Here is a 16,929-nt window from a genome sequence, read left to right as displayed (position 1 = left end):
TAGCAGAATGCTTTTCTCACAAGCATGAGGACCTGGGTTTGATATCAGAATCCATATAAGAACACTGGGAATGGTGGTGTGTGCTTGTAATCTGCATCCTGGGGAAGTTGAGATGAATCATTAAGCGCTGGATTCAAAGAGAGATCATGTCACAAAGGACACGGGCAGAGATTTTATACATTTATTTTAAATTTTTGAGAATTTTACACCTAAGTCTTAGATTGACATCATTTCCACTCCTCCTGCTCTCTCCTCAATTCTTCTCATGTTTCCTCTACTCCCTCTCAAATTCATGACCTATGCTTTAATGTTTTACACACACACACACACACACACACACACACACACACACACACACACACAAATTTAAAAGAAGAAAGAAAAGATCTTCCAATTCAGGATGGATAATGAGGATTGTCAAGGGTGGGGCTCTTTGGAATTTAAGAGCTGTACAGGGCCCAGGAAACAGGACAAAAAGGTTGGTGACATTAAGTATCCAAGTTGTGAAAGACTAGAAAACTCCAACACAATATCCAAACTGTAACAAATTATCCATTTGAACCAAGCTATCTTCTTCCAAAATCAGTACATCTTCCTCAGTGAAGACCCTTCTTGTGTGGCCCTTGCAGAGCCTGATAGGGACATCCCCTCTGTTAGGGGTACACACAGGAGGACCTTAGAATGAATGGTACCACCCTCACTGGAATGACACCACCCCGGACAACACACCAACCAGCCAGACCATTCTTCCTCCAAAACACTCTTTTTTTCCCCCCTAGAGTCTGTGGCATTCTCCCTCCCTTAGCTCCTTCTCCATAGGAGCAGGAAGAATTATAGGAGCGTGGAAAATACATTTGAAAATTGTAAATTGACTACCTGAGGTTTTCAGAAAGTGGCGGGATACTGGTTGGGGACAGAGCTGAAAAAGACTAGCTGTGAGGTGGTAGTCAGGGTACCTATATTTTTCTCAGTACAGGGGATCAAATCCAGGGCCTTGTGCATATTAGGCGAGTGTTCTACCCCAGGGCCACATCCCCAACCCCTGAGAGGTGATAATGGCTAAAGCTGGTGATAAACACATTTGTGTTACCACACTATCTTTTTACTTACACTTATGCTTGAAACTCTTTCACAAGAAAATAAGTAATGGAAGGAAGAAGAAAGGAGGAAGAATGGGAGGAAGAGAAGAAGGAAAGGAGGGAGAGAGGGAGGAATATTTTCTAAAAACCAAAGCGAGGGAAGCCAGATGTTCCCTGCAGAGTACCAGCCTGCTGCATAACAGAGTTGATAACCAGAACACACTGGCACAGAGACTGAATGAGAAACTAAGTGAGCAGTTATCAAGCTCATTCTAAGAATCCGACTGGTTCGACGATTCAGATGCAAGTTGGCCAAGCACCTCACTTAGAGGAAACCTTCACTCACTCACTCAACAACACTGGTGAATTTTTAGGTTTCTGTTGGGCTCATTTCCTCTCTTCTAGCAGGACCACTATAACAGGATGTGGACAATTAAACTCATTCTTCCTGATTATCCAGAAGGGGTTGAAAAGACAGCACTTCCCTGATGCCTCCGCTACTTACTGCAATCCTGCTGTGTATTTTGAATAATCTCATGCAAACCTCAGGCTAATGCAGCTTTGTTGCGCTGGCTATGCCTATGGCTATGCCTATGCCTAGGGCTAGGGCTATGGCTATGCCTATGCCTAGGGCTAGGGCTATGCTTATGCCTATGGCTATGGCTATGGCTATGCCTATGGCTATGGCTATGCCTATGGCTATGGCTATGCCTATGGCTAGGGCTATGCCTATGCCTAGGGCTAGGGCTATGCTTATGCCTATGGCTATGGCTTTGCCTATGGCTATGGCTATGCCTATGGCTATGGCTATGCCTATGGCTATGCTTATGCCTATGGCTATGGCTATGGCTATGGCTATGCCTATGCCTATGCCTAGGGCTAGGGCTATGGCTATGCTTATGCCTAGGGCTAGGGCTATGGCTATGCTTATGCCTAGGGCTAGGGCTCTGGCAACATCTCTGTGCTAGAGTGCCCGCCCCTCAAGTATAAGGCCCAGGGTCCAGTCTTCAGTACAATAACAAAGATGAAAACTATCCTTACTGGGTAGCAACTAGATTGTTAGGAAATTCAATCAAGAACTATTAAGCAGTGAGGAGAAAGACAGGTGTCTTAGTCAGGGTTTCTATCGCTGCAAGGAAACACCATGACCAAAAAAAAAAAAAAAAAAAAAAAAAAAAGCAACTTGGCAGGAAAGGGTGTATTCAGCTTACACTTCCACAAAGAAGGTCAGGACAGGAACTCAAGCAGGGCAGGAACCTGGAGGCAGGAGCTGACGCAGAGGCCATGGAGGGGTGCTGCTTATTTGGCTTGCTTGCCATGGTTCCTTATAGAACCCAGGACTACTGGCCCAGGGGTGGCACTAGCCATAGTGGGCTGGGCCCTCTCTCATCAATCACTAAGAAAAATGCCTTACAGCTGGATCTTACGGAAGTGTTTTCTCAATTGAGCTGCCCTCCTTTCAGGTAACTCTAGTTTGTGTATCAAATTGACATAAGAATAGTCAGCACAACAGGAAAACACAGGAAGTTCTTGGTATTAGTGAACACATACGTATCTTTTTTTTTTTTTAAGTATATGGTTGCGTCTCTATTGAACAAGTGGTAACTGTGCTAGCCTGCTCTGGCAAGTCTAGGGAGCCAGATCCGGTTCTGGGAATCAGATAAGCCAAGAATGTTCCCTGCTGGGTTACCGCTTCTAATTTTGGACGAAGTCATGATGTCGGTGGGTCATTCAAGAACACAGATATAGGAAAACAGGATCTCTCTCATCTCGTTGTAGAATTACACATGTCAAAACTTCAATGGAAAGAAATTTGGCAAAGCCCATCCCCAGTCACAGAAGCATCTGCCTTTCAGCACGGTACCCCTACTTCTGAGTATCTGCTAGCTCCCCACAGGCATCCTTCCACACACGCAACGGCATTGGCACAGTGTTCGTGGCCATATTGGAAGGAATACAATTGCTTTGCCATCAACAACAGACTGGGTTATTTGGCATAGTCATTTGCATAGTGGGTGTTATGCAGCTGAGGAAAAAAAAAAAGATGAGGACCATCTCTACAAATGGTGTGACATGTCAAGGAAAAAACATAAAGTGCTAAAAATCTTCCCTCTCCTCCCCCGACCCTTTTAAAAATCCAACAGCAGAATTCCAGTTAGGAACAGAAATTCTATTTATAAATGCATTTTTTCTTTGAGTCAAGGTTTCTCTGTATAGCCTTGGTTGTCCTGGAACTCACTCTATAGACCAAGCTAGCCTCAAACTCAGAGAGATCCACCTGCCTCTGCCTCCCAAGCACTGGGATTAAAGGCATGCACCCTGCACTGCCCCAACTCCTTTTTAAAAATACTATCCAGAAAAAAGAGAAATCTTGGTGTGATGGCTCACTTCTGTGAGCCCAGAATTTCAGAAGCTAAGATGGGAGGCTCAAGTGTGCAGAGCCCCCTTGGGCTACATAGTGAATCCAAGACCAATGTTGGCTATGTGAGACCTTGCTGAAAGAGAGAAAAGAAAGAGCGGGGAGGTGAAAAGGAGGGGAGAGGGGAAAGAAAGGAGGAATACTTTAAATTAAACGCACTCTCAGTTAGCAAGAGAATTGAGCGCAGGGACAAGAGGGAAAGGGCGAGACTTGGTGATGTAGGATCACTTGGAATTGACCTTCCAAGGCCTAGGAGACCTTAGGGACAGCTATAGGCACCTCCCAAGGCCTAGGAGACCTTAGGGACAGCTATGGGCATCTCCCAACTTTGCAGAATGTGTTTTCTCAGCTGTTGTCCTCTGTTCTTCTGCATCCTTAACTCTGTATTATTTATGGACCTTTTCTTGTTATCTTCCCCCCTCTCGCTATTTAAGTTTACCATCTTAGGACTTTTTCATGTGCTATTCCTGCTGCTTTCGTTGGTCTTGCTGTCCATCATGCAGTCTGTCTCGACTTCACCACTCCAAAGAGTCCTGGCTACTCTTTCAAAGTCAACTGTCCCTTTTGTTTTCTGTTTCCTTCATAGTTTTCAGGATTTGGGCTTAATAAAGCAGTGAACGTGTGGGTGAGGGTGCTGTAGCTCCTGTGTCCACTGGGAAAAAGTTGGTCCTCATCAGGCTGTATTGGCTGGGTTTAAAAAAAAAAGGTATTTGTTCATATTCTAACTTATTGAGCAGAACAATTTTTCTACCCATAACCCCATAACTTTTCTGACTCAGGTACCATTGTTTCTGGGGGTGGATTTTTCTTCCTTTCTTTCTTCCTTTCTTTCTTCCTGCCTTTCTTTCTTTCTTTCTTTCTTTCTTATATATTTTGTTTGTTTTTTGAGACAGAGTTTCTCTGTGAAGCCTTGGCTGTCCTGGACTTGCTTTGTAGACCAGGGTAGCCTCGAACTCACAGAGAGCCGCCTGCCTCTGCCTCCCTCCCAAGTACTGGGATTAAAGGTGTGCGCGCCACCACGCCAGCCTTTATGGGGTTGAATTTCTTTAGCCCTTGGTGTAATTCTGCCCCTCCACAGTCACTGTGGGCAGCACGGAGGCTGTACCTCTTGGGTTCACGGTCATGGTAGGGCAGACGTGGAGGCAATGAGTAGTTTCCACTCCTGCATGTTTCTGAGTTTCAGATCCCATAGGACACTGGCTTCTCTGTCTGCAGCTAATTTCTGCACAGCCAACAATTATTTATAGCAGTTTATCTAACTGGCATGTAATTCTGTGGAAACTGAAGGGGCAGAATTGACAATAAGCTTGTCAGTTGTGCATTATTTTTTGTCCTTTCCGTACTTTTTTTTTTTTTTTTTTTTTTTTTTTTTTTTTTTTTAGCAGACCAGAAATTATCTTCATTTAAACTCTCCTTTTTGTGAATTTTTTTTCCCTCCCATGTCTGGCTGTGAACTGAACTTGAGAGATCCTCAGGAGGCTGAATTGAGCAGTGACCGCTCTGGGCCCACCACACACTCAAACATGCCTCGCCATTCATTTTTACCAACCGTGTCTTTCAAGCTAGGGATTCAATGCCAAGGAAAACCAGTGGAGGGGGTGGGGTCCAGGTTAAAAATGTTAAGTTGTTGAGTTAGGCTCAGCAGTAGCAGCATCAAAGATGTTTTTCTCTGGTCTCCACTATACTCTGTGCATTCTCCTCTCGCCTCTGGCTCATGCACAGACCTCTGAAGGCATCAGAGAACCATGGAGCATGGGGAACCAGCTGCAGATGCAGACCAGAGACGGCCCGTGGTTAAGAGCACTGGCTGCTCTTCCAGAGGACCAGAGTCAGCTTCCCAGAATTGATGCCAGGCAGCTCACAACTGCTCCTTGCTCCAGCTCCAGCATATGTGGCCCACTCTTCTGGCTTCAGTGGACACACTTTTTTTTTTTTTTTTTTTTTTTTTTACCTTCTGAGACAGGGTTTCTCTGTGGAGCCTTGCCTGTCCTGGACTTACTTTGTAGTCCAGGCTGGCCTCGAACTCACAGAGATCTGACTGCCTCTGCCTCCCTGAGTGCTGGGATTAAAGGCGTGTACTACCATGCCCAGGGTACACACCACATTTTAAAACAGAAGAGAAAAAGAAATGCTTTTTGCTGGTTATGACGTAAGGACCTAGATGGTAGTGTGACTTGCTTGGAGCAAGGGCAGTGTTATAGCTATGACCAAACTGCTGTTTGACCACTCTGGGATCACATTGCTAGTGACCACTCTGGGAGCACGTTGCTAGTGACCACTCTGGGAGCACATTGCTCGTTTTTGCCTCCCTGGCAAGCTCCCAAGTTGCCATATTTAGCCTGCTTATCTCCACATCCCATCTGTCAGTCCCTGGGCAAGATGAATTCTGAGCTTTATATTTTATGCCCACGTCACAGTGCCTACCTGGTGAGGAGGAATCTTCCCTTGTGCTAGGTTCCCTGGGTAGGGCTGCTAAAACAGGACTGCAAACTGTGGTCTCAGCCAACGGTATATCTCTCCATCCTGGAGACTACTTGTCCAGCATAGGTAATTTGCTGGTAGGGGAGGTTCCTTCTGAGAATTACAAGGGAGAAAGTGTTCTTTGCCTCTTCCGGCTTCTGGTGGCTCCAGGAATTCCTTGGCTGTGGCACCATCACTCCAATCTCCACCTCCATCTTTGCATGCCCAACTTTTGTATGTGTATCCCTGCTTTCCCTCTGAATGTACCTCTCTGTCTCTAAATCTCCCCTTTTTATTTGAGAGCCTAGCCTAGTGATTCAATTTAAGCTTAATTGTCTCTGTAAAGAGTCTATTTTCGCCAGGCGTGGTGGTGTATGCCTTAAATCCCAGCACTCGGGAGGCAGAAGCAGGTTGGTCCCTGTGAGTTCAAGACCAGCCTGGCCTACAGAGTCCAGGACAGCCAGTGGTACACACAGAGAAACATTGTCTTGAAAAAGAAAGAAAGAAAGAAAATCTATTTTCAGGTAAGATCACATTCTGGGGTACTAGACTAGGGGGGAATGTACACAATTCAACCCAAGACACCATCAAAAGAGTGTTCTCTGTCCATTAAACTGCAAAACCACTACCTGATGGAGATGTCCATGCAAAGACACATAGACAGCCAAGAGGAGTCTTTCTGCACCTAGATGGTATTTAAGCAAACAAGGAGAGAAAGGATTAAAGTGTTATTAATCAGGATCCAGAGGCATATTCCTGTGAGTTCTTAGCTGCCAGGGTGACGTAGTGAGGTCTTTAAAAACAAACAAACAAACAAACAAAAAAAACAACCAGAAGTATTTTATTCTTGCTGTTCTTGTTACTACTCTCAACATTCTCCTTATTCACATTTTTTGTCATTTACTCAATCATCATCCATCCATCTATCCATCCATCCATCCATCCATCCATCCATCCATCTATCCATCCACCCATCCATCCATTCATTCATAAATATGTTGTTAAATATGGTACCTCCTGTTCTAAGGCAATCAATAAAACAGACACATATTCTGATCTTTGTTGCTCTGGTTTGCATATCGTTTAGTTGTGTCATCTAAAGGCCTATGAGTTGGAAGTGTAGTGCTGCCTAATGTTGGGGTATCAGTTAGGATGTGGTGGGACCTCTAAGAGGTGGAGCATGGCCAGAAGTTGGTAAGCACCTTCAAGCATCCCCAAGGATGTTAAAGTAGCATAGCCTCTCGGTGTCTTATCTCACCCTGTGAGCTCTCCTTCTCACATATGCTCCTATCATTATGATGTTAACTCCATGATTTCCATAGGATAGTTGAATGATGCCATCACTTTGTCCTTAAATGTGCACAACTGGGAACTAAAAGGGCAGAGCATTGGGAGCTAGAGAGACGGCTCAGGGGTTAAGAGCACTGGCTACTCTTCTGGAAATTCTGAGTTCAATTCCCAGCAACCACATGGTGATTCACAACCATCTGTAATGGGGTCTGGTGTCCTCTACTAATTTTCAGGTGTATATGCAGACAGGCGTTCATATAAATTAATAAATCTTTTTTTTTAAAAAGAGGGCACAGTATCAATGATTTTATTATAGTTGTGGACAATGTACAAATATACTCATGGTGTTTGTATTGTAGATGACAGATGTAAGTTAAATAAACAATCAATTTAGATGAAAATCAATAATACGAAGACAAATAAGCAAGGAAGGACACGTGCCAAGAGATATAATGATGCCTTTGTAGTTAGGTGAAAAGCAACAGACTGTATAGGTGGGATTAAAGATATAGGTGTAAAAAAAAACTAAACCAGTAACTGGGGGAAGCGCATTCCAGGCAGAGGGAACAGCATGGCTGGAGCAGCTGACAGTGACAAGGAGATGAATAAGGCTAGACTGGGAGGATCAGCGGGGGAGAGGTCTGGAGGAGGTGAAGCTAAGAACAGATGGTGGAAGAGGCGCTTGAGAGCGTTGCCACTGAAGGATGCTGAGCGGATGTTGGCCTTTCTCTTAGACGGACCTGACAGCCCCCCCATCAAGGCCTCAAAAAAGGGACTGATTCAATCTGACTCAAATTTATGCTTCTGCCATAGGATCGAAACAGGGCATCCATTCAGGGACCATAACGGTGACCTAAGTAAGGTGTGATAAGGACCTGGACCAGGGAGACAAGTGGTGTGAGGAAAAGGAATTTCATTCTGGAATCCAGACCTATCAGTTATATATAGGTAATTCTTGCTACTGGACTAGGTATGGTTCATGGGGGGAAAAAAAGTCAAGACTAAATCTAAGATTTTTGAGTCTGAGTAAGTGGATAGTTATTGCCAACTTGGATATAAAAAAAGACTGGGATTCAGAACTCAGTTTGGAACAAGGGCGAGAGGCTCAGGGGGCTCCCTACACGGAAACACCGTGTGGCAAGTATTAGGCCGTCAAAGCCTTGTATTTGCCAGGCCTACCCAATCCCTCAGTATTATCCATTCCTTTTCCCAATACAAACCATGGCGTTGCCCCCTCCCCCTTCCCAGTCACCCCTGCTTCTCGGGTTCCACTGACACATGCCTTTTCCTTGAAATGCTCTCTCAACTTGCCTCTTCTGATCTAAAGGCAAAATCACCCACTCACTGGCTTCATGTTTTCACTCTACAGATTCTGAGTCAGACACTGCAGAAGCTGAGGTTTGGCGGGAGCTTGCTACAGGCTTCTCAGAGGCCTTTCTCAGACTCTTTCATGCACACGGCCCTCCCGTGACGTCATCTGTCTACTCCATCCGGGCATGGGCATCTGGTGCCTTCCTGTTGCTCTCCCACCTGCAACAGTGCCTATTATTGAACAACTGACTTTCTTCTTCCTTGGTGAAGGTGTACGCCATCTGCACCGAGCACCTGCCCGCCACCCCCCCCACCCCCCCGCAATAACACCCACTGGAGGTGAGTGAGCAGTTCTGGCTCCTTTCTTTCATCTACAGAGCTGTGTTCTTTGGGTGTGTCATCTCCAGCTCTCTGGGATCGTACCTCTCCCAGTCAGATAAAGAAAAGGAAAGAAGGGGGGATGGGAGGAGGGAGGGCCAGGTGGGAACTGTCAGTGTTGAGCTCTTGACTTTGATCTTATGGACCGCCAACCTAACATTCATCTCTGGCTCTCAGCCCTGCCCTCCTGAACCCAGTTAATTATTATTATCTTTCTGAGAAGAATATTGGATTGTGTCATAGAAACATTGTTCAAAAGGAAAAAAAAAATGAAGCCCAGTACATCTAAACATGTTTATTTGAGCAAGAAGTGTATTCTAGAACTAGTAGTACTTGAGCCAAAAGTATGGTTCACCTTACCCGGACCCCAATCCAGTCCTACCCTGCCACATACACACATGCTGTGATGATCTATTTTAATAACCAGAGAGATAAGAAAGAACAAACAGGTGTTATATGACAGATTCAGTCTGCTGTTTGTCTAACTTGGGCATAACTGGGTAGCCTTCATCCTGGGATTAGCTGAGGGGACAGCTCTTGTCACTGGCTGGGACTTACTTACTTAGTTATAATAGTGTACTCTTTGATTAGCTTACAACCTGCTGGCCTATCACTTCAGATTGTAGTTCATTAGCTATGGGGTTCACTTAAGGCCAATATATTGTTCAAAGGCAGGGGCTGATGTGAGCTCCCAACAGTAGCATGCCCTTTTCTCTAACATTCATTTTGGCTTGAATTATCATGACCAGGGAATAAGTGCCACCTTCCCAGAGCATTCTGGGATTTCTGTACTGCACTGTACTAGTGCCAGCATGGCATCAGCTCCTTGCTTACTGGCCTTGGTCAATGCCTGAAAACAATATTCTGAGGATTCAAAAAATGAATTCAGCTTGAGATACTGTCAGGGTTCAGGAACAGTGACACACTGCCACTCGAATGCCAGACTCTGATTTATAGTAATTTATTGAACGCTGAACAAAAACTGACCTGTCAGGGATACAGCTTGGATTCAGGAACCAGACCGTGACCCCGGGCTGTTTTCAAAGTGAGTTTTTAAAGGAAAAAAGGCACAAGCAGGCAGGACAAATCATTTCTATTACAGGTTCATTATGATCATCCAAGCGAGAAGAATTCATTTTTTGTCTTACACTCATTGTATCTAGGTAGCTAGACAAATCACATTAAGCTGATTGCCTGGGATTTTAGGGAAAGGGGGGGCAGTTCTTGAGGGCTTTCCAGCTTTCTAGAAAACAGGAACATAGCAGTTGCAGTTTAACTCTAACAGAACAGACATTTATCTTAAACCCAAGCAGAACATGCATCCATCATCTATTGTTTTATCTAGTGAGCAAGGGCTGGATTATTGACTTGTAAATAAAGGCTTCTCTTTTTCTCAGGCAGGTAGAACCTGAGAACTTGAACTTTATTTTACCCCCATGATCAAAATTGGACTCTTGAAGGCAAGATGGCTTCTATTATGCTAAGGGCAAACGTAGGTGTTAACAGAGAAACTACAGTTACGCTAAGAACTAAAGTGGGACTCCACGGAGGTGCTATGGTTATGCAAAAGGTTTGAGCAGGTTACAATACCTAGTCCACAGGGTTGGACTACTGGTAGACCCAGAGGGCCAAGGGTTCCTATGGAAGAGTCACAAACCAGCTCTGGGGATCCTCTGTGACTCTCTCATTTAAGACTTGGTCTGGAGTTAATGGCCTGATTAACCTTGGGATTAATACTTACTTCAGTCCTTGTTTCCTGAATAGCATATACTCCTGGACTCCCAAGTAGCATGCTTGCATCTGTGTGTGTTTGTTTCAGTCAAGGTGGAAAAGGAAAGCCTGGCCAAGTGTTATTTAGAAAGCAGAAGAAAACTCTCTTTATATTGACCCTCTAAACTAAACCAGTGGTTCTCAACCTTCCTAATGCTGCTACCCTTTAATACAGTTCCTTGTGTTGTGGTTACCCACCAACCATAAAATTATTTTTGTTGCCACTTCATAACTGTAATTTTGCTACTGTTATGAATTGTAAAGTAAATATCTGCATTTTCCAATGGTCTTAGGCAATCCCTGTGAAAGGGTCTTTCAACTCCCCGCAAAGGGGCCACTACCCACATCTTGAGAAAGGCTGATCTATAACATACATATACCTTCTACTTAGAACTTCATTTGTAGATGTTTTCCAAATGAAATAAAAACTTAGGTTCATGCAAAAACTAGAATACAAATGTTTGAGACATTTTATTGTCATTATTCCAGCCCTCCTCCTTCAGAAAAGAGCAGGCCTCCCAGGGATAGCAACTGAACACAAGTTACAATGAGACTGGCACAAACAATCAAATCAAAGCTGGACGAGTAGAAAGAACCCAGCAGAAAGAAAAGGGTCCCAAGAGCAGGCAAGAGAGTCAGACACGCCCACTCCAACTGTTAGGAGTCCCACAAGAACACCAAGCTACACAACCATAACATATACACAGAGGACCTATTGCAGTCCCACACAGGCTCCTTGATTGTCACTTCAGTCTCTTTGAGGCTCTATGAGCCATGCTTAGTTGATTCTGTGGGCCGTGTTTTCCTGGTGTGCTCGACCCCTCTGGCTCCTACAGTCTTTCATCCCACTCTTCTGCAGGGTTCCCAGAGCACAGCATAGTGTCTAGCTGTGGGTCTTTGCATCTGCTCCCATCAGCTACCAGAGAAAGACATTCTGATGATGACTGGGCTGGGCACCGATCTACGAGTATAGCAGTGTATATCACTAGGAATCATTTTATTGCTTTGTCTTTTCCACTTGTGTTTGGTTCTGTCCTTGGGTCTCTGGGTCATCTAGCATCCAGTTCCTGGCCACTCAGTCAGTCTCAGGCATGGGCTCCCTCTCGTGACATGGGCCATGAGCCATTGGTTGGCTACTGGTCCTACACCACCATCACCCCAGCACAGCTTGTATGTAGGCAGGACAAATTTTAGGTGGAAGGTTTTGTGGCTGAGTTGGTGTCCCAGTCCCACTACTGGAAGCCTTGCCTGGCTACGGAAGTTGGCTAGCTCCAGCTCCATATCCCCCATTACTTAGAGTCCTCAATAGGGTCACCTTCATAGATTCCAGGGAGTTTCCACTGTGGTAGGTTTCTATATCATGGTCCAAAGGTCCCCCAAGTCAATCATCTCTCACCTCCACTCATCCCTTATATGATGTCTGATTTCCTCCTGTTCCCAACCCTGCCCCCCAGTCCACCTACGAAACCTATTCTATTTCCCTTTCCCAGGTAGAGCCATGTGCACCGCCCCCTCCCCAGCCCTCCCGGTTACTTAGCCTTGTTCCTTATCCTGTGGATTGTGGCATGATCATCTTTCACTTTATAGCTAATATTCACTTATAAATCAGTACAAACCATGTTTGTCTTTTTGGGTCTCCGTTACCTTACTCAGGATGATTTTTTTTTTCTAGTTCCATCCATTTGTCTGCAGATTTCACAACGTCATTTTTTTTTCCCACAGCTGAGCAACACTCCACTGTGTAAATGCACCACATTTTCAACATCATTCTTCATTAACACGTTCATTGCCTTCTACAGGGAGGTCACAGAGAGCTCTGAAATATGTTTTGTTCTGCGGAGAAAAGGATGTCATTTGACATGACTTGGTCCCACTCATTTTGTGTTTGGCTAGTGTGAGGACACTCTCTGCTCTGTTCTAAGAGAGTGAATGTGAAATTAGATGCAAAAAGGCTATGTTAGTTGCCTTTCAGTTACTGCAACAAAACACCTAAAGTCATTATCTTGTAAAGAGCAAAGGTCTGTTGTGGTTGATAGAACTTGGCAGGCAGTGATCTGCTGGCCTTTCTGCCCTTGAGGCGTGACTGGGGGTTAGGGCACAGTGGAGCAAAACCCTTTACGTCATTACCAGGAAACAAAAGACAGGAAGAGGAAGGACTAGAAGAAGCTACTATTCCCTGTCTGCCCACCTCAACAACCTAAAAGCCTCTCACGAAGGCACCATTTCCTAAAGGCTCCCAGGATCCCAGCAGTGTTGTCTGGGGGTAATAAACCTTTAATATATGAGCCTTTGGAAAATATCCCATTCTAAATGATGAAACTGAGTTATTAATAGCAGGGCCAGGCACCAGGCTCTTGAGGGACATGTCAAATCAAGTAGGGCAAACGCACTCAGCCAAGAAAGTCTCAATAACAAAGCAGGAAAGAAAGAACGATGGTTCAAAAATCTAAGAGAATAGTATTCTACAGACTACATGCAAAGGACATGATTCTGACTATTTCTTATCTTTCCCTGGGATCATAGAGTTACTTTTCTCACTGTAGCGATTGAACACCCAACAAGAGCTTGTATGAGGAAAGTTTTAACTTTGGCCCCCAGCTCAAGAGAGAAGAGTCCATTGTAGCAAGGAGATCATGGTGGCAGGGTTGTGGGGCAGCTGGTACAAAAATACATCTGCAACCAGGAGGAGGAGGGAAATGAATGCTGGTGCCAAGTTAAACATCTTTGGAAATATCTCCACAGACATAGCCAGCAGTGTGTGACCTCGGCAATTCCAGATCTGGTCAAGCTGACAATGAAGATTCATAGGGATGAATAATATAGCTCTAATGTAATATAATTATAATATAATATAGCATAACACAACATAACATAACATAACATAACGAGTTATATCCAAAAACAGTGTCCCCTAACAGGATGGCAGCACTGATCCCAGTGTGGACTTCCATTGAAGTTGCTCCTTCTCCTCTCTACACTGAGCACAGGGCCTCACCGTCCTTTTCCTACCTACAAAGAATATATAACAACCTTCACCTTCTCACTCTCGGTATTGCTCATTTCACTCAGGCTTATGCTACGATTATTTTTTAATGCTCACTTTCCATCATGACTTATGAAAGCTTTAAGCTCGGCCATTGAAGAAATGTCCTGGAGAGCCAAGACTTCCCTTTGCGTCAGTGCTCCGATGCACTATTGCCACATGTGGATAAATACAACTGTTCTTTCCAAATAGCGAGAGCAAACGGGACCCTTATGTTACTTTATTCTCCCTTTCACACAAGGTACAAGGGTGAAAAGTCTCTAGCATTGCAGAGCTTCCACCAGATAAATATTTAATGGGAAAGAGCACTGGGCTAAAAGTCAATGCAAAACTCTGCCTGGTCAGCAGCCTTCACCCCTGGCCCCTTTCCACTCCCCTTCAACACTCAAAATATGTGAGCTCAACCCAGTCTGGCCTCTGGGAGTCTTGCAAATCTAACCAGATACTCTGACATTTTTTCTGGCCTTTGTTTCACCCTGTACCCTCTCTTCCCCCCCCCCACCCCCTGGCAACAAAAGATGAGCCCACCCTTTGACATGACTATTGCATGCCAGCTTCATGTCTTTACCATTGCCACCCACATATGTCCCGGTAATTCTGACTTTTTCACTTTTCAGGATGAGATACTTGTTTCTGATAATGGGGCTCACTGCTTGGGGCCAAGTACCAAACGCTGACTGCTAGTAGGAGCCCTGAGCATCGTACTCTCCTGGTTTCTCCTCTTACATTCCACAGCTGCCAGTGCTGCCATGTCCTTCTGCAGCCACAGTCACAGAGTTGTCGCTCTATTTCCTAGTCTGGGCCTTTCCCTTGGCAGAGACCTCCCAGCGTCTTCCCTGAGTACTGGTCCCATCCAGGGCCTTGAGGTCTGACCCATGTGGTAAAAATCTAGGAATGGAGAAATGGTTGTAGTCTAGATTCTTCTACGTGACCTTTGTGGAACCACTCCACCTTAACCTCAAGGTGTTGCATTTCAAAGGTGTGAAGTGATGGTTAAAGACAGATGTTGCTACACCTGCATGATCTTACTTACAACTTGAGGATTCTGTAAACACCACATTTCACACACAGTAAGATAGAAAGGCCTTTTGGTTAATACACAAACTATGCACGTTTGCCTCACCTGTACTTCTAGTGTTCCCCCAAGACGAGGCAAACAATGGATGGCCACAGGCTTCCATTCAAAAAAAATCCCAGAGGAAGATAGAGCTGAGAGAAAGGGCTATGGAACCGGTACCCACAGCTTTCTGACCTTAATGCAAGAATTTCTTGGGACTCTGTTTCAACATGGCACCTCAAGGAGTCAGAATAAAAAGATCATGAAATACAACGTAAAGCTGTCCCTCCCCAGAGCAAAGCCTACGGTGTAACTATTGTCTGCAAATATACTACTAGTGCCTTTCATGAAATCAGATGCAAGGGGCAAGGCTGCCATCAAAGGACGAGATGCTCGCTGGGGATCTGCTTCCCGCTCACTCCCCTCCCCAGTGTGGTGTGTATGTAGAGCATGTCTCCTTGCAGCCTGTCTGGTTGTGGTGGTAGACAGGGGACAGGGACTGGCAATGAGGAGAGCAGGCTTTCCTTCTCAGACTCCTGGTAGGCCCTGGTATGTATCTTGAAATAGTGTGACACTCATCAGAAAGGACATATGCCTGTCAGCACACTAGTTTTAAGATACAGATGGAGTATTGCCCTTACTTTTTTTTTTTTTCTTTCAAATAAGGAAGTTAAGGTTCAATGAGATTAAAGGGCTTCTCCAAGATCCTAGGATTTGTTTTGATAGAAACAGAATGTAGCCTCTGATGTGTTCCACAGCTCATTTGGAGACTGTTGACTTTGGCGGTTCTGTTTTGACATGGTTGTGACCCGCTCCTCTCTATCCACAGGGGAAACCATTGGCATGTATTAAACGCTAGTGCATATAACCAAAAGCTAATCCCAAACTTAAGTGTGATTCCCTAGGGAAAAGGGTAGGAGACCAGAGTCGCAGACTACACAGGAGGGAGTGACGTTCCTGTGCTCCACTGGGTCAGAGCACCTCAGTACAGAGAAGAGGAAATCAGACTGGATGCTCTAAAGAGGAGTTGAAGCACACACTGGAAGTCCGCTTAGCTTCCTGCCTGCTCACATTCCAGGATCAGACAGCTTCCATACCCACCACTTGCTACCGAGTGACACGAGCCAAGTCAGTGGCGCTCCCCACCCCTCCTGCTCCTCACCTACATAAAGGGGAGACAAGAAGGCTCACACGTACATAGTTGTGACGGTGAAGTGAGACGGCACACACCGCAAACAGTAAACTTCCAGCGAAACTCATAGTTATTAATGTTAGGCCACTGGGCACGGAGTGTAAAATAACAGATGGCCTTCCTTTCCCGCTGAACTGATTACAATCAGGGAGGGTTGCACATTATCTCCACATGAAAATGGTTCAGAGGTAACTGCATTCCTGAAGGACCGTCTCATCTAAAATGCCCTTAACCCCTAATTGCCCTATACACACCATCACCAGACAACGACGAGGTAGGCTCTTGACTGCACACATCTGTACTCAAAGTAGCTTTTTTGCTGTTGCTAGTGGTGCTTAAAATTTTTTCTTTGTGTTGTCTTTTTAAATTTTCTATTATCTGCCTATCTATCTACCTATCACCTAGCCATCTATCTATCTATCTATGTAGTATGTGTGTCGGAGCAATGGGGAATTGGTTCTTTCCTTCCATTATGTGGGGCTTAGGGGTTTAACTCAGGTCATCAAGGCTTTGAGGTAGATGTCTTTACCCATTGAGCCATCTTGCCCAGCCTGAATTGTCCCATTTTTTAGGTTTATTTGTGTTATGTGTATGAATGTTTTGTCTTCAGATATGTATGTATGTGTGTTCTCTCTCTCTCTCTCTCTCTCTCTCTCTCTCTCTCTCTCTCTCTCTCTCTCTCTCTCTCTGTGTGTGTGTGTGTGTGTGTGTGTGTGTGTGTGTGTGTGTGTGTGTTGCCCATGTAGGTCAGAAGAAGGTACTGGATCTGCTGAACCTGGAGTTTCTGATGACTGTGAGTGGCTGTGTGGGTACCAGGAACACAGTTAAGATCTTCTGTAAGAACAGCTCGTGCTCTTAACCACTCGGCCATCGTCCCAGGCCCCTGCACTGACCTTTCTCAGCCCGCAGTTCTTCTCCTAAGTTAACTGC

At 45.0% G+C, this 16,929-nt stretch overlaps 1 long non-coding RNA gene across 1 annotated transcript in view; it reads right to left on the bottom strand.

Moving 5' to 3' along the window:
* Positions 1-11,226: 11,226 nt before the first annotated feature.
* Positions 11,227-16,929, bottom strand: part of LOC311584540 — a 70,035-nt gene continuing 64,332 nt past the window's right edge. The window contains exons 3-4 of the long non-coding RNA XR_014774926.1: positions 12,352-12,540; positions 11,227-11,668 (exon numbers count right to left, since the gene is read on the bottom strand). This is a non-coding gene — a long non-coding RNA (uncharacterized lncRNA). The remainder of the gene's footprint in view (positions 11,669-12,351; positions 12,541-16,929) is intronic.

Source organism: Acomys minous (genome assembly GCF_964271855.1).
Source record: "Acomys minous genome assembly, chromosome: 15".
NCBI lineage: Eukaryota > Metazoa > Chordata > Mammalia > Rodentia > Muridae > Acomys > Acomys minous.
This window is presented reverse-complemented; position numbering and strand designations above follow the sequence as displayed.